This window comes from Lissotriton vulgaris, chromosome 6, assembly GCF_964263255.1.
Source record: "Lissotriton vulgaris chromosome 6, aLisVul1.2, whole genome shotgun sequence".
Classification (NCBI taxonomy): Eukaryota; Metazoa; Chordata; class Amphibia; order Caudata; family Salamandridae; genus Lissotriton; species Lissotriton vulgaris.
This window is the reverse complement of record NC_141694.1, coordinates 60,919,355-60,935,360: the sequence shown is the minus strand read 5'-3', so window position 1 is coordinate 60,935,360 and position 16,006 is coordinate 60,919,355.

Sequence of the window (16,006 nt, the reverse complement as noted above, 5' to 3'; positions counted from 1 at the left end):
TTGCAAATGCTTGTTGCTCTTATTATTGTGCCAAATATAAATTTTTGAGGCATTTTTCCTCTCAAAATGACATCGTTATACCTGCTTGCGCAATTAAAGAACGGCCATGTTAGCAGTTGTGGAGCAAAGCAGGACATTTTAGACGAGGGAGGCTCTGCGGCCATTATACTCCTTGACCAAAGCGCAGCGTTTGATACGGTTAACCACAGGATTCTGGCTCACCGTCTCCGTACTATAGGAATAACAGGCACAGTCCTCCAATGGCTTTGCTCATTTCTAGAGGGTAGAACCTTTCAGGTATTTGAGGATTACATCTCATCCAAGGTATAGAGTCAAAATATCTAGTTTTTAATATCGACTAGGCATAATATCGAGTAAAAAATATAGAATGGACATAATATCGACTAGACATGATATAGACTACCAAAGTATCGACTAGAAAATGTTAATATCGAATAGAATGGACATAATATCGAACCAAAAATATAGAATGGACATAATATCGACTAGACATAATATAGACAACAAAAATATCGAATTTAAGGTAAGTTAATATTATTTTTTATTTTTTGTGTAATATAATTCTGTAGCGGGTTGTGGGTTTATAGGGGAAAAGGGTGGGAAGTAATTTAATTACAATTAATTAAATATGTTATTTTATTTATTGTTATTTATTTAGAATGAATTGTTAATTAATTATTAATTGGTAATCAATTAAAATATAATTGGTCACTAATTTTAGTTGATTAATTGAAAAATATGTTAATTTTAGTAATTTATTTTCTGTAGCGGGTTGTGGGTTTATAGGGGAATAGGGTGGGAAAAGTAATTTAATTATAATTAATTAAATATGTTATTTTATTTATTGTTATTTATTTAGAATTAATTGTTAATTAATTATTAATTGGTAATTAATTAAAATATAAATGGTAATAAATTTTAATTGATTCATTGATAAATATGTTCATTTTAGTAATTTATTTTCTGTAGCGGGTTGTGGGATTATAGGGGAATAGGGTGGGAAGTAATTTAAATATAATTAATTAAATATGTTATTTTATTTATTGGTATTTATTTAGGATTAATTATTAATTGGTAAATAATTAAAATATATATGGTAAATAATTTTAATTGATTAATTGATAAATATGGTAATTTTAGTAATTTATTTTCTGTAGCGGGTTGTAGTTTTATAGGGGAATAGGGTGGGAAGTAATTTAATAATAATTAATTAAATATGTTTATTTCTTGGTATTTATTTTGAATTAATTCTTAATTAATTGGGAATGAATTAAAATATAAATGGTAATTAATTTTATTGAATAATTGATAAATATGTTAATTTTAGTAATTTATTTTCTGTAGTGGGTTGTGGGTTTATGGGGGAATAGGGTGGGAAGTAATTTAAATATATTTAATTAAATATGTTATTTTATTTATTGGTATTTATTTAAAATTAACTATTAATTGGTAAATAATTAAAATATATATGGTAAATAATTTGAATTGATTAATTGATAAATATGTTAATGTTAGTAATTTATTTTCTGTAGCAGGTTGTGGGTTTATAGGGGAATAGGGTGGGAAGTAATTTATTTATAATTAATAAATATGTTATTTTATTTATTGTTATTTATTTAGAATTAATTGTTAATTAATTATTAATTGGTAATTAATTAAAATATCCTTTGTAATTTATTGCAATTGATTAATTGATAAATATGTTACTTTTATTACATTATTTTCTGTAGGGGGTTGTGTGTTTATAGGGAAATAGCTTGGGAAGTAATTTAATTGTAAGTAATTATATATTTAAAAACATTTTTGTGTCTAATTTTTCTTTATTTTTTTATTGTAAATTAATTTATTGGTAATTGGTAAATAATTAGTATTAGTAGGTAACTTTTATTATTAGTAAAAGTATTTACTTTCCCTACTATTGCACTCACTGGAGTGGGAATAGAAATGTTTATCCCTACGCTGTCCGACACTTTCCCTACTGTTGCACTCACTGGAGTGGGAATAGTAATTTTTGCCCCTACGCTATCCAACGTTTTCCCTACTGTTGCACTCTCTGGAGTTGGAATAGTAATTTTTACCCCTATGCTATCCAACGCTTTCCCTACTGTTGCGCTCTCTGGAGTTGGAATAGTAATGTTTACCCCTACCCTATCCAACACTTTCCCTACTGTTGCACTCTCTGGAGTGGGGATAATAATTTTTACCCCTACGCTATCCAACACTTTCCCTACTGTTGCACTCTTTCGAGTGGGAATAGTCATTTTTACCTCTACGCTATCCAACATTTTCCTTACTGTTGTTTTTTTTGGAGTTGGAATAGTATTTTATTCCCTCTGTTACTTAATATTTTTTGTATTGTTTTTGTTAAAGTAGTATATAATTAATTTTAAAAATATTAAAAGTAAATTTAATGTTTTTAATTTATTTTGCATAATTATTAAATTTTTATTTGTGTTATTTTATGTGCATAGATGAATTTGTAATTTATATTTGTAATTATCTATAAGTTATTAAAAGAATTATTAAAAATGATTATTAAGTATCTTTATTACATAATATGGGGTCGATTTCGATTCGGGAAACAAATCCGCACGACAATTCGAATTTGTAGCCGTTTCCGTACGAATCTTTCTAATCCATCCGAATCGCGCCGTACGATCCGTAGGTAAAAAATACGTCCGAATCTTTGCGAACCGTACAAAAAACAATGGAAAAACCATACAAAACGGACCCTGAACGAGAACCGTACGAATCGTAAACATGCTGCATCACCCGACAAGTACGATCCAGACCCGGGAAACAGAATGCGATTTGTACGGAAAACGTCCCATATGAGCTGCGATTCGTACGGAAAACTTCGCGTATGAGCGAGCCACAAAATCAAATACGAGACAAACCCCCCTGAACGAAGCGCACACGAACCCCGTAAAAACGTTGCGTATGAGTGACCCACAAAATCCAATACGATACGAACCCCCTGAACGAAGCGCACGTGAACCCTGTAAAAACGTCGCGCATGAGGGACCCACAAAATCCAATACGATACGAACCCACCCCTGAACGAAGCGCACATGAACCCTGTAAAAACGTCACGTATGAGCGACCCACAAAATCCAATACGATACGAACCCCCCTAAGCCAAGCGCACGTGAACCCCGTTAAACAGCACAAGTATGTAGAAAACGACTCGTACCGCGACAACGTCGAGTTGCACACCCAAATAAACAGAAGCAAATGCAGGTAAATGAGCCGTACTGAACCACTAAGACACTTTAAAACAGCACAAGGAGGGTGAAAAAGACTCGCACAACACCACAAAACACGTCTCCAGTGTACAAACCATGGAAATGAATGTCCTGCCAGATCCAAACAGGCAAACAGAGGGGTTAACTCAGAAACACCCTTTATAACACACCCACCAAAAATTCAAACTAAGCCCCACCTACAAATGGACCAATAACAAGGACCCAAACACAAAAACCATGATCCTTTGCAACAGACACAATTAGCAAGACACACTGACAACACACCACAAACTGCACACATTCACCTTCACACATACCCCCATCACATTCTGACCCACACCCCCATTCACATTCAGACCCGCACACCCACATCCATACACACCGTCACCCCACACCATGTCCGCACAGAAGAATCCAAAGTTCACAAAGGAGGAGATGGAGATCCTTGTAGATGAAGTCATCAGAGTCGAGCCACAGCTGTTTGGCACATTGGTCAGACGGACCAGCATAGCGGAGAAAACACAGTTGTGGGACAGGATAGTCAATAGGGTGAATGCTGTTGCACCCATCAGACGCATAAGGAAGGATTACCAGGTGGTACGATCTGCGAAGGATGATCAAGCGGAAGATGGACGAGGAGTACCAACAGAGCCATCACACTGGAGGTGGTGGTCCCCGCAGACCACTACAGTACCAGCCCTGGGAGGAGAAGGGGATGGCCCTGCTATCGCCGGTGGGAGTATATGGAATTGAAGGAGTCATAGTGCCTGGTGAGTACACAAACAACTCATGTAACATGGGGGTAATGGCATCCACACCCCAAGTACAAAAAAATGCCTGCACCAACTTCCAAGTGCCCACCGACCTACAACTACATCCAAAAACAACACTAATGCCACAAACATGTGTATGCCCCATTGAGAAAGCCATGCCATGCCACGTCCCATGCCACAGGAAGCACAGACCCAAAAATGGACGTCCGGTATGCTGGGAGGGTGGGTGTCACAAAATGCATTGTGGGACTCCAAATCAGACCCAATTGCATGGGCGTCTGCGGGGTAGGGGCAGAGGGGCGGCTCTCCGTGCAGTGTAACTGGTATGGGCCCAGTCAGGGCCGAACCTAGTCCATCATGCTTTTGAATTGGTGACATTATTCCAGGTGGCAGCCTCCTTCATTGGGTGGGAAGGGTGCAAGGGGGTGGCCGAGAAGGGTGCAAGGCAGAGTGCGAGAAGGGTGCAAGGGGGAGGGGCGAAGTGTGCAAGGCAGAGGAGAGATTGGTGCAAGGTAGAAAAGGGTGCAAGGCGAAGGTGGCGCAGGGTACAAGGGGGAGGGGGAGCAGGGTGCAAGGGGGAGGGGGAGAAGGGTGCTAGGGGGAGGGCGAGAAGGGTGCAAGAGGGAGGGTGAGAAGGGTTCAATGGGGAGGGGGAGAAGGGTGCAAGGGGGAGGGCGAGAAGGGTGCAAGGCAGAGGGGAGAAGGGTGCAAGGTAGAGAAGGGTTCAAGGCGGAGGTGGAGCAGGGTACAAGGGGGAGGGGGAGAAGGGTACAAGGGGGAGGGGGAGAAGGGTAAAAGGGGGAGGGGAGAAGGGTGCAAGGGGTAGGGGGAGAAGGGTGCAAGGGGAGGTTAAGAAGGATGCAAGGCAGAGGGGATAAGGGTGCAAGGTAGAAAAGGTTTCAAGGCGGAGGTAGAGCAGGGTACAAGGGGGAGGGGGAGAAGGGTGCAAGGGGGAAGGGGAGAAGGGGGTAAGGGGGAGGGGGAGAAGGGTGCAAGGGGGAGGTGGAGGGGGAGAAGGGTGCAAGGCAGTGGTGAGAAGGGTGCAAGAGGAATGGTGATGAAGTTAGAAAATTGCCCACCACTAGAAACATTTCTGTGCTCGCCAATGCCCAATTGCCCGCATCCCATGTGGCCCAGGTACACACCCATGCACCATTCTCAATGCACAGAGAGTGGGAAAGTACTGACAAGATAGCTGACACTGGGCCCTGGTGTAGGCAGCACAAGGTCCCCTGGGACCAGTGCAAAGACACACACCAGGACAACAAGGTCAGATATATTTGACAGGAACTCACAACCACTGTCATGGCAGCATGCTCCATGGGGGGACAGCCACACCACGAGGGAGGCCCAGTTCCAAATAAGACTGCAACTACCAGCCCGGCCCGTCACACACCCCTACACAAACATACCCTCCTTGGACAGGCAATGGAGTGCCCCACTGTCACAATGGTCATGTAACACAACAAAACCAATAATGATTTGTAGAAGCATCCAAGCAAAAAATGCAAGGTGCAGATTCACAAGCCCCTTGCGCTTCTTCCACGCCGCCCTAGCATCACCTTTGTGACGCAGCGGCCGCACAAAGGTTGCACCATGGTGCTGTGTATTTACAAGGTTACGCATCTGGCCATAAGTAAGTGTACTGGCACGAGGGGGGGGTGGATGGGCGCTACTACGCAGCAACGCCTCACAAAAGTGGCTGAGTGAAACCTACAAGATTTCACACAGTCACTTTTAAGCACATGCTGCATCAAAACCCAGTGCAAGCTTGAAGCAGGCATAAGGATGGATGCAGCATTGTGCATTTATGACCCCACAGTTATTTACAACAAGGGGTGGTGAGGGACAGAGTCTCTGAATTAAGCAGAAAGCTCTCACCCAGTCAAGAGATCAGGGCTAGATCCAACACCGTTTTTTAGCTCACTGCACCATCCCAGTTTCAGAACCTGGCTGTATGCAAATTAGTCCGTTCCTGTCCCAGTGCATGATGGGAACAGGGCAAACCAAACTACAAAAGCCAAATCTTACACTGGGAAGGAAACAAGCTCCCGGGGACCGGTTTCTGGCATTACAGCCGTCTTCGGCCCGGTTTGCTTGAATCCTGATGGTGCAATGAGCAAGGGTCTCACATCTGAGAATACCCTTCCACGCTTAGGGTGGACAAAAATATTTACAACAAGGGGTGGTGAGGGACAGAGTCTCTGAATTAAGCAGAAAGCTCTCACCCAGTCAAGAGATCAGGGCTAGATCCAACACCGTTTTTTAGCTCACTGCACCATCCCAGTTTCAGAACCTGGCTGTATGCAAATTAGTCTGTTCCTGTCCCAGTGCATGATGGGAACAGGGCAAACCAAACTACAAAAGCCAATTCTTACACTGGGAAGGAAACAAGCTCCCGGGGACTTGGACTGGGTAAGAGTGGTCTGCTCAATTCAGACACTCTGTTCATCACCACCCCCTTTTGTAAATCGATTTTGGCCACTATAGGTGTGGCAGGGTATACTCAGACATGAGTCCCTTTCTCACTGCTCCATCAGGATTCAAGCAAGCCGGGCCGAAGAGGCTGAAATGCCAGAAACCGGTCCCCGGTAGCTTGTCTCCTTTCTGGTAAAGAATTGGCTTGGTAGTTTAGTCTGCCCTGTTCCCATGATGCACTGGGCCAGGGACAGACTGATTTGCATATAGCCATGTTCTGAGCTGGGATGGGGCAGTGAGATAAATAACGGTGATGGATCAAGCCCTGATCTTTGGACTGGGTAAGAGTGGTCTGCTCAATTCAGACACTCTGTTCATCACCACCCCCTTTTGTAAATCGATTTTGGCCACTATAGGTGTGGCAGGGTATACTCAGACATGAGTCCCTTTCTCACTGCTCCATCAGGATTCAAGCAAGCCGGGCCGAAGAGGCTGAAATGCCAGAAACCGGTCCCCGGTAGCTTGTCTCCTTTCTGGTAAAGAATTGGCTTGGTAGTTTAGTCTGCCCTGTTCCCATGATGCACTGGGCCAGGGACAGACTGATTTGCATATAGCCATGTTCTGAGCTGGGATGGGGCAGTGAGATAAATAACGGTGATGGATCAAGCCCTGATCTTTGGACTGGGTAAGAGTGGTCTGCTCAATTCAGACACTCTGTTCATCACCACCCCCTTTTGTAAATCGATTTTGGCCACTATAGGTGTGGCAGGGTATACTCAGACATGAGTCCCTTTCTCACTGCTCCATCAGGATTCAAGCAAGCCGGGCCGAAGAGGCTGAAATGCCAGAAACCGGTCCCCGGTAGCTTGTCTCCTTTCTGGTAAAGAATTGGCTTGGTAGTTTAGTCTGCCCTGTTCCCATGATGCACTGGGCCAGGGACAGACTGATTTGCATATAGCCATGTTCTGAGCTGGGATGGGGCAGTGAGATAAATAACGGTGATGGATCAAGCCCTGATCTTTGGACTGGGTAAGAGTGGTCTGCTCAATTCAGACACTCTGTTCATCACCACCCCCTTTTGTAAATCGATTTTGGCCACTATAGGTGTGGCAGGGTATACTCAGACATGAGTCCCTTTCTCACTGCTCCATCAGGATTCAAGCAAGCCGGGCCGAAGAGGCTGAAATGCCAGAAACCGGTCCCCGGTAGCTTGTCTCCTTTCTGGTAAAGAATTGGCTTGGTAGTTTAGTCTGCCCTGTTCCCATGATGCACTGGGCCAGGGACAGACTGATTTGCATATAGCCATGTTCTGAGCTGGGATGGGGCAGTGAGATAAATAACGGTGATGGATCAAGCCCTGATCTTTGGACTGGGTAAGAGTGGTCTGCTCAATTCAGACACTCTGTTCATCACCACCCCCTTTTGTAAATCGATTTTGGCCACTATAGGTGTGGCAGGGTATACTCAGACATGAGTCCCTTTCTCACTGCTCCATCAGGATTCAAGCAAGCCGGGCCGAAGAGGCTGAAATGCCAGAAACCGATCCCCGGTAGCTTGTCTCCTTTCTGGTAAAGAATTGGCTTGGTAGTTTAGTCTGCCCTGTTCCCATGATGCACTGGGCCAGGGACAGACTGATTTGCATATAGCCATGTTCTGAGCTGGGATGGGGCAGTGAGATAAATAACGGTGATGGATCAAGCCCTGATCTTTGGACTGGGTAAGAGTGGTCTGCTCAATTCAGACACTCTGTTCATCACCACCCCCTTTTGTAAATCGATTTTGGCCACTATAGGTGTGGCAGGGTATACTCAGACATGAGTCCCTTTCTCACTGCTCCATCAGGATTCAAGCAAGCCGGGCCGAAGAGGCTGAAATGCCAGAAACCGGTCCCCGGTAGCTTGTCTCCTTTCTGGTAAAGAATTGGCTTGGTAGTTTAGTCTGCCCTGTTCCCATGATGCACTGGGCCAGGGACAGACTGATTTGCATATAGCCATGTTCTGAGCTGGGATGGGGCAGTGAGATAAATAACGGTGATGGATCAAGCCCTGATCTTTGGACTGGGTAAGAGTGGTCTGCTCAATTCAGACACTCTGTTCATCACCACCCCCTTTTGTAAATCGATTTTGGCCACTATAGGTGTGGCAGGGTATACTCAGACATGAGTCCCTTTCTCACTGCTCCATCAGGATTCAAGCAAGCCGGGCCGAAGAGGCTGAAATGCCAGAAACCGGTCCCCGGTAGCTTGTCTCCTTTCTGGTAAAGAATTGGCTTGGTAGTTTAGTCTGCCCTGTTCCCATGATGCACTGGGCCAGGGACAGACTGATTTGCATATAGCCATGTTCTGAGCTGGGATGGGGCAGTGAGATAAATAACGGTGATGGATCAAGCCCTGATCTTTGGACTGGGTAAGAGTGGTCTGCTCAATTCAGACACTCTGTTCATCACCACCCCCTTTTGTAAATCGATTTTGGCCACTATAGGTGTGGCAGGGTATACTCAGACATGAGTCCCTTTCTCACTGCTCCATCAGGATTCAAGCAAGCCGGGCCGAAGAGGCTGAAATGCCAGAAACCGGTCCCCGGTAGCTTGTCTCCTTTCTGGTAAAGAATTGGCTTGGTAGTTTAGTCTGCCCTGTTCCCATGATGCACTGGGCCAGGGACAGACTGATTTGCATATAGCCATGTTCTGAGCTGGGATGGGGCAGTGAGATAAATAACGGTGATGGATCAAGCCCTGATCTTTGGACTGGGTAAGAGTGGTCTGCTCAATTCAGACACTCTGTTCATCACCACCCCCTTTTGTAAATCGATTTTGGCCACTATAGGTGTGGCAGGGTATACTCAGACATGAGTCCCTTTCTCACTGCTCCATCAGGATTCAAGCAAGCCGGGCCGAAGAGGCTGAAATGCCAGAAACCGGTCCCCGGTAGCTTGTCTCCTTTCTGGTAAAGAATTGGCTTGGTAGTTTAGTCTGCCCTGTTCCCATGATGCACTGGGCCAGGGACAGACTGATTTGCATATAGCCATGTTCTGAGCTGGGATGGGGCAGTGAGATAAATAACGGTGATGGATCAAGCCCTGATCTTTGGACTGGGTAAGAGTGGTCTGCTCAATTCAGACACTCTGTTCATCACCACCCCCTTTTGTAAATCTTTATGACCCCACAGAGCATTGCTAGAGCTGCGTTGGGCCGGTGATGCAACTCCAGCAATGCGCCACTTCTATGGCACAGATGCGTGATGCAGCTGCGCCGTTTTTCCACCATGATGCTCCACATTGTAAATGTGTCGCATCCATGCTGGCATAGCTGTGGTGCACAATGACTGGCCAATCCCTGCTGATATGCAGGGCTGTGCCAGTTATTATAAATATGCCCCCACAGGTCAATGACTCCTGAGCACAGATCAATCTGACCCCACAACATACCCATCCACAAGTGAGCATTGGGGACAATCCAAAGCATAGACAACTACCAGGTGGAACAGTGCCAACTACAATTTGTATGAAAAATGGATGTTGCATTAAATGACATTAACATTGTCTGTCTCTCACACCCACAGGGCAACGTGCGGAATCTACCCCCAACAATGAGGGAGATGAATCACAGTCCCAGGCTCCACAGGACCCTCATCCCACCGACAGCGACGCCTCTCACCACTCCACGGATGACCCCGGCCAACCTGGCACCACTGGTGCCCAAACCCGTGCAGCAGCTGGATCAGGAACATCTGCGCCAACCACCACCACCATTCCTGCCACATCCCAGCAGACATCTCGGAGCCCTGCCCACAGTCAACAACTGAGCCAGTCTGACAATGAGGGACAAGGTTCGCCGGGCACCCAGGAGGTGGCAGACAACACCACCACTGCTATCCCTCAGGGGTCCTGTCTACCCGATGTGCCCACAAGGGCAGGCCAGGCTCGTGTGGGCTGGAGTGGTGGGAGCGGCGCCAGGCGGAGGCGAGAACCTGACCAGCCAGCTGGAGGGTCCGGTATGTCTCAACTACGCAACATCATGGAGGCATACCCGCGGGACACCAGGGAGAGCAGCCAGGTAGTGGGGACTCTCACAGAGATGAAAAACCTGCAGGCCGAGCAACACACCAGTCAACAACACCAAGGATGGATGGAGGCAAGACTGGCTGAGCTCATGGCGGTGCAAAGGGACATAAGCCATTCACTCAGTCGGATCACAGACAACATGGAGCACCCTCCCTGTGTCACCAGGTAAGGCACATCTAGGCGAAGGCTACCACCAGGCAGAGGGAGGGAGGAGGAGGAGAAATCGTCCGACGGAGCATCCCATGCATCGTCAAGGCCTGCATATGAGGGTCCCCCAAGGAAGGTGGGTCATCCACGGAAAAGACAGTGAGAGGCAGCGGGCCATGCACATCTCCCAGCTCACCTGGTCTGACACCTTGACCTTGTGTGCAACAGCATCACCTCATTGACTGTCCTACTCTCCCACATGGACTTCCTGGTTGCAATCTGAACAATGATGCCAAGCACTGTGGTCTGAATTCTGTTGACTCAAACTGCAAGGCATCACATCTCCCTCTGTGAACTTTGGATTCCCGCAATTTTTGTACAGCACCTATCACTCACTCGCGTTTCACACACAAGACAGACAAATAATCAACACAATCACAAGTAAAAATGGTGTTGCTGTCATTTAGCATGAGTCAACAACATATGTGTGGGGATATGTCAAAGTATGCCAGAGTGTGGAACAAACTCAAGCCATCCCTACACTGGGATTTGAATCTGGTCGAGGACACACATAGGTCACAATGTATCATCAAATACATAGATGGAGCGCAATACTCACCTGTGATGGTTTCAAGCTGCTGAGGGGGGTGGGCTTGCCATACTGCTCGGACAGACAGTTTTGGAAGAGTTTTATGAAGGCATAGAGGTCATGGGTCATGTGAAGGTGCCCAGGGAGGGAGTACCAGGTCTATTTGGTGAGGTGGGAGAACTATCTCCCGCATGTAGATGTACTGTAGATGTGATGAATGGTGCCCAGGGCAAGGTTGGCTGGCAGAGTTGGGGCAATGGGGTGTTGGATGGGAGACGTCCATGTTCGTCTTTGGGGCTGGGGTTGTGGAGTGCCTCCTGAGTGTGGCTGAGGAGTCTGAAGGTGATCCTGCAGTTGATAGCGAGCCTATTGTAGGTATCTCAGGTGGACGGTCATGTGGCTGTGGCAGGGGATGTTGAGGATGAGGTGTGCGGATGCGCCCTGGATGTGCACAAGTCCTCCTGGAGTCTGGCTGCTGTTCCTGCGTAGGTGGTGTTGCCGTAGTTGAGTTGGCGGGTGTCGTGGACCTGGGTGAATATCTGTCTTGCCTAGGAGTGGATCTATCTGAAGATCATTTGCAGCATGCGGAGGGAGTTGCAGCATGAGGTAGAGATTGTGTTGAGTTGCATGGTTATTGTGAGCGAGGAGTGTACGATGAACAGCTGCTTGTGTGTGTGGGCACTGTGTGATGGTGCTCTGCCCAGGCCGGTGTGACACAGGGAGTTGTCCCAGCTATAAGGGGACAATCCTCAAATGATGGCCTCAGTCTTGTCCAAGTCCAGCCCCAGGTGGCTGATGTTCATCCATTCGTCAAGGCACCTCATGCCCTCTTGAAGGTTAAATCTGGGAGTTGCTGGGTCTCTGGTGAGGGTGAGGAGCAGCGGGGTGTAAATGGCATAGGACATGATGATGAGGTTGTGTGCGCATGTGATTGTGGAAAGGGGGGTTATGGAGAGACTGAAGATTGTGACGCTGAGAGATGAGCCCTGGGGCATGGGCCTGATGATCCCAGTGTGCTATGTGCTGAAGGGGGGAGGCGGACTCCCTGGGCCTTGCTGGTAAGGTATTTGGCAATTTCATCCTGGGCCCTCCTCTGGATCCCAGTGTTGGAGGTGCGTGATCTGACAGTGTGGTAGCACATGGTGTAGAATGCCGTTGAGAGGTCGAGGGGATGAGGGTGGTGGTTTCACCATTGTTGAGCAGGGCCCAAGATGTCATTGGTGGTGGCAATGAGGGCTGTTGCAGTGGGGTGAGGACTGTGGAAGATGGACTGGGCCGGGTTGCCTGGAGGTGCTTGCTTGGAGGGTGATGGTCAGTTGCTCGTTGACTGTCTTATTCATGACATTTGCCGGATAGGGAAGCAGGGTGATGTTCCTGGCGATCCTGCGGTACTGCCGTCCATTGTCAAAGAAGGGCCTGGTTGTCTGCATGCCTCCAGCTCCCATGGAATGTGGCGTACTCAATGGAGACATTCATGATGTGCTGGAGGTGGGCTCCAAGGATGGGGTATGCTGTGATTGAGATGTTGTGTGGGAAGAGTCCTGAAGGAGTGCCGGAGTGGATTGCGTACATAAGCCGGGTGGTGTCTTAGCTGCTGACGGACGTCCAGGAACCGAGGGGGGGTATGTCCTGTGGATAATAGCGCTGTCTGCCTCTGTGTGGCGAGGCTGTTGTATACGTCCATGAGCTTCCAGTGGTAGAATGTTGTGAGAGATCCCCTTGGCCTTGCAAGGGTGGGATGTCTTTTGGATGGAGAGCTGGGGTTAGATAGTTCACACACGATGCTTATGAGCTCCTTGATGTTGTGTGTGTTGGTGCCTATGCCCTACCTGAAGGATGTTCTCTTGTCCCTGCTGATGATATGGTGATGTCTGTGTGTGGCAGGTTTCAGGGCTGAAAGGTAACTTATGGTTGTTTGTTTCGCAAGGTTTGCACAAGAGTCCGGCTAGACCTGTATGAGTCCAGTAGGTCTGCCTTGTCCCAGGTGGCTTAACTGTTGTTGTACCTCACTGGAAAGTCCGCCAATGTGGCAAGAGTGTTGAATCAGTCACTGATCCAGTGTGTGAGGTTGCAGGGTGTGGTGGTGGCATCGGTTGGAGTGTCCTGGGCGAGGGTGCCACACAGCTCGTCTGTGGTGACTTAGATCAAGCATCTCTGGGGCATCTGTAGCGGAGTGTGGGGCAGTGTGTTGCTTGTTGGAGAACTGGATGCAAATGTTGATGTACCATTGAAGGATGGTGGTGTGGTTGTCCTCCTGCCAGAAGTTGCTGTCCCCCTGCCACATGTAGTCTGTGTAGGTGAGGGCTTGCGTGCTGATGTAGTTGTTGATGGCTTAGCGGAATTGTGGGTGTAGACCTGGAAATCAGTAGATGAGTGTTAGACTGTGGGTGGTCAGGGTGTTGGTGTGAAACATGAAGTGCAGGTGCTTCACAATGCTGAGTGTGTCCCTGTTGTTGTATGTGACTCTGAGGGTGTCCTTCAGAATGAATTGCAATTCATCCTCCTGGATAGTTGGTGCGGTCCCTGCGGGTGATCCTGTAGTGTCTGTGATGGCAATGTTGAAGTTGTGTGCTGAGGATGCGTTCAACCAGGTTACTGTAATGAAGGCGATGTGTGGGGCTGTTGTGTTGAGGAGGTAACAGAGTCCAATGGTGTGCTGGTGGATGGAGCAGGTGTGCAGTAGGAGGCACATGACCTGGTTGGACGGACATGGTCTGTGAGGCAGGGCAGCGCGGTGTAGGCAGTAGGAGTTGGAATTTGTAGTGTACGCATAGAAATGCTAACACATCCCCAAGTGAGGCACTCCGTGGGTAATCATGCAATGATTCAAAAGGTTGTTGTCCAGAAAGTTGTTTGTTTATTCAATGAAGTTCATGGTGATTTATTCGGTGATATTAACATCATATCATTCCAATAAGTAGATCTCTTGGGTTAGAAAAATGAAAGTGAACTGCTCCAATGCATTTCGGGCGAGGAGCCCTTTATCACGGAGTGCTGAAAGGAAGACGAGCCGGGATCAGGGTTGAGGTAACGAAACATGGGAGAAGTATCAATTAAGTGCCGATCTATAATAGTGCTCGGTGTTTGTGTGAAAAATAGTAAAAATGGTGAGAAAAACGGAGGGTAGTGCCGAACTGTGAACTAAGGAAAGGTGCGGGAAACGGAGGTCAGCGCGGGGCTTGAGTGAGATTTAAATCGTGTGAAGGAGGCGAAGCAGGAAGGGTGAACGCTAGCACGTAGGAAAGCTAACGGGTGCAGTTAAGGACTTACTTCATGTCTGTGGTAGCAGCGTTTGCTACTCCAAAAGTTCAGACACGTAGCTTGACGCTGTGGCAGTGTCAGTGCGGAGACTGAGTGATTTAAGAATCGTGGCTGATAGAGATGAAAAACGGACCGGAGTGCTGCGGAAATTAGAAACTGAAAAAGGTCTAAAGGGCTAGGAAAGGATACAAGGGGCCATGATGGAACAATGTTTGGGAGGGAAATGGACAGTGTAACTGGCTGGTACAGGTAATAAAGTAACAGGAAATAAAGTAACATGGAAAAGGTAAAGCAGTTAAGAGCAATGCAAAACATAAATACACAACAGGTTACAAGTAGCAACTATATTCGATCCGATCGTTGAGACCAAATGGTTTGAGTGTCTGTAAACGGTACATCCATTCGAGGTCTCTTTTAAGAAGTAACTTGCGGTTGTCAGTTCCTTCTTTTTGGGTGATGGTTTCCAGGATGATAAATCGTAGTTGTGCGATGGTGTGGCGAGCTTCCAGGCAATGCATAGCAATGTTGTATTTCTCCTGTTTAAGTCGTATGTTAGATTTGTGTTCGTTCATACGTGTCTTAATTTTGCGCTCTGTTTTACCGACGTACAAATTTGCCACAAGGGCATTTCAAAGCATAGATCAGGTTCATGGAGTCGCATGTGGCATTAACTTGAAGTTTGATCACGTTGCCCTTCATAGGATGTCTGATGGTGTTGCCCTTGATGATGCAGTTGCAATGATTGCAGTTAAGGCATAGTTGAGTTCCTTTGTAGTGTTTGGTGGTGGGTGCGGGTTTGGAAAGAATTTCTTTAATGTTCTTACTACTGGTGTAGGCAAACAAGGGAGGACTCTCAAACATGTCCCGAAAATCGGGTTCCATTTGTAGGATCGGCCAGTGCTTGAGTATGATTCTTTTATAAGTAGTGCTTGCCGTGGAGTATTTGGAGACTAGGACCATGCGTTGTTCTGCTTTTTTGGGTGTTTTGGACTGTCTCGTGATTTTAGACACTCAGGTTTGGGCCTCCTTTAGGATGTGTTCAGGGTAACCTCTGTCAAGGAAGCGATCATGCATTTCCTTGATGCGGCTGTCCAAAGTCTGTTCATCTAAAACTATGCGTTTGAGACGCAACATTTGGGAGAACGGCAAATGTTTTTTGAGAGATCCCTGGTGGAAGCTAGTGTAGTGTAAGGTATTGTTACGGTCGGTATTTTTTCTATGGAGATCAGTGATGAGGCCGTTTTGAGTGATTTTAATGTTGACATCTAAGAATGTGATCAAATCTTCAGGAATCGGAAATTTGATGATTTCATCAATGTGCTCCAACATGGCTGCCAAAACATCACGCAGGACACGGCTGATCGTCGTCTGTGACATTCCACCTACATCAGCTATGGTTAATTGAAACGTACCGGTAGAAAAAAAATAGAGGGCTGCTATCACCTTTATCTTGGGGGTCAGCGCAGTAGGATACCTGTGTTGCAGTTGGAG